Source organism: Chiloscyllium plagiosum, chromosome 5, assembly GCF_004010195.1.
Source record: "Chiloscyllium plagiosum isolate BGI_BamShark_2017 chromosome 5, ASM401019v2, whole genome shotgun sequence".
Lineage (NCBI taxonomy): Eukaryota > Metazoa > Chordata > Chondrichthyes > Orectolobiformes > Hemiscylliidae > Chiloscyllium > Chiloscyllium plagiosum.
In genome coordinates this window covers 87,527,904-87,530,731 of record NC_057714.1, presented here as the reverse complement: position 1 = coordinate 87,530,731, position 2,828 = coordinate 87,527,904, and the positions used below count along the sequence as shown (strand labels likewise).

At 39.5% G+C, this 2,828-nt stretch overlaps 1 protein-coding gene across 6 annotated transcripts in view; it reads right to left on the bottom strand.

Moving 5' to 3' along the window:
* The window catches only part of svila (supervillin a), a 352,019-nt gene that overhangs the window by 238,424 nt on the left and 110,767 nt on the right, over positions 1-2,828 (bottom strand). The gene's annotated exons all lie outside the window — the stretch shown is intronic.

Here is a 2,828-nt window from a genome sequence, read left to right as displayed (position 1 = left end):
AACGTCGATTCTCCTGTTCCCTGGATGCTGCCTGACCTGCTGCGCTTTTCCAGCAACACATTTCCATACTTAATAAGGTGCCAATCTGGTGAAGCCACAAAACTACTTTTGAGCTAAATGGCATAAACACATACCATAGGCATAACAAGGCAATCCTGCAACCAACCAATTAGATCAATGGTCTTGAAGATATCCAGTCATGAATTGCAGTGAAATTTAAGCTTGCTGTATGTGGTGGAATTCCCACAAATGTTCCCATCGTCCATGATGAGGGAACACAGCATATCTGTGCAAAACACAAGACAGAGATATTTGCATCCACCTTTAACCAGAAGTGTTAAGGTGGATAATCTCTCTCAACTTCCCCAAAGTGCCCAGCATCACAGTTTCCAGTGTTCAACCAACTTGGCTCACTCTGTAAGATTAAAGAAACAAATGAAGGTACTGAACACTGTAAAGGCAAAGGGCCCTGACATTATGACAGCGGTAGTAATAAAGATTTATGCCCCAGAACTAACCAGTAACGTAGCATAGCTGTTCAAACAATATGGAAAATTGCCCAGGTCTGTCTTGTCCTCAAAACAAGCAAAATCTAATCCAGCCAACTACTGCCTCCTTTATCTATGGGGATTCACCCAAACATATGCATTAGCAGGAGGAGTAGACCATTCCCAGCTTGAGCCTGCTCCACTGTTTGTTAAAGACGTGAACTGACTGTGGTACCTATTCTTCTGTCTACCTTTTATTGCCTTTGGCTACCACATCATCAAGAGTATCTCCATCATCAGCAAAGTGATGGAAGATGTCACCAACCTGCTATCAAATGACACTCACTTACCAGCTCACAAAGCTATTTGACAATCATCATGGTTCTATCATAAGTTACTGTTTAGCTTGTCATTAGAATATCAATTAAAGGGATAAATGTTTAAAGCTACAACAGATGGAAGGTATGTGTCAGAATGAATCCAATAGCTCAAATCTGCATGTCATCATCAGCAGCAGCATTATGCTCAACTTGTACCCTTGTGACCTAGCATTTCACACAGTTCCACATATTCACCACATCTCCCTGTTCCCTGGCTAACATGCTGCAGTGCTCCAGCAAAGCTCAGTGTAAGCTGGAAGAACAGCACCTCATCTTCTGCTCAGGGACCCTGCAGCCTTCTGGACTCAACATAGAATTCAATAACTTTAGGGCTTGAATTCTCCTATTTCCTAGTCCTCAGGCCCATACATCAGGCCTTGTTATCACATAGTCAGCTATTACACAACCCATTGTTAGCCAATAACAGCCTCCATTAATAGCTAATCACCATCCCAGCCAAACAGTTATCCACTCATTTGTCTGACTGTTCATGTCTCTGTCAGCTCCATCCTCACTTATCATTTACTCCTAACCCCCTCCTTCCACCCTATCATCTGCCTAAAAAGTAACAAAAAAGTAACATCTTCCATCAGTTCTGAGGAAAAGTCACCAAATCTGAAATGTTAACTCTGATTTCTTTTCACAGATGCTTCCAGACCTGCTGAGCAACTCCAGCATTTTTTTAGTTACAGATGGAAGGGACTATGGGAAATTAGGTTACAGAAAAGAATATCTGTAATTTCTATCATTCTATTAAGAAGAATCCCCTTTATTCAGCCTGAGGGCAGGGAGTGGTTCAGAAATGTTGATTTGGAGGTGGTAACTTTTAAGATGTGCTCCCAAAGCACAATATTTTGTACAATCTTTTAGAAATGGCTGGAGAAAGTTAGCAAGTGTGGCAGCATCTGGGGAGAAAGAAACAGAGTTATGTTTCAGGTCAAATGTGACTCTTCTTCAGAACTGAACTTTTAGTTCTGAAGATTAATGGAGATCTTAAATGTTAACTGCTGTTCTCTCTACAAGCCAGACCTGCTGAATTTTTCTAGCATTTTCTGCCATCTGCAGTATTTGTTTTTAGTACAAACTTTTAATTTTGTTTTGGTTCTAACTGAGCACAATCCAGCTCAAAGTGATCACCTTCAGAAAAAAACTGAAATGTGAACCTTAATTTACATCTAGGGTATGCTGTGGATATGCTCCGATTCGACATTGATTGATCTGAGACCAGTGGCCAGACGTCACATGATCACACTGCAAGTGATTAGAATGTCAGATGATCAACTCCCATCCCACCCCTCAAATTGGGAACAAGTTCTATACCAATATGACTGAGTTTTAACTAATGTAAACTACTTCATTATGTTCTATGCAGTCGTTTCAAATACAACATGGACTGCATAAGTCAACAAGATTACTAAGGATGAGCAGAAGATGTAACCTGGCTGGTTCTGAGCTTCAAATTACTACTGAGCTCAAACCTAACGTGTGATTTAAGCAAGCAAAAGCTCCTCTCATCACCGGGATGATGTGTGTGGTCAAAAGGTATTGTGCCAACATTGTTGTGCAAGTTTAAATTCCCAGCAATTATAATTTCTTGAACTATTCAAACATTACACTGTACAATACTTGCAATATTAATATATAAAATAAACTTTATTCAGTAACAAAGTGGAACATGCAAATCACAAATTAATGATGACTTTTTCTATAATAAACACAACAGTGAGTACATTCCAACTTTAATACCAAGTACTCCCTTACCAACTGTGCCACCTCAAAACAGGAGCCAGCAAAATACTAACCACATTAATATCGGAAACCATAAGTATAATCACACACCTTATTTTGTTCAAAAGCTTTGAAAGTTTGCTTCACTTTAAGCTTCCACTATGATTTAACCTCTACGCTTTTAAGGGCTTAATATATTTGTGAAATATCAGACACGATTGGATCAATATTG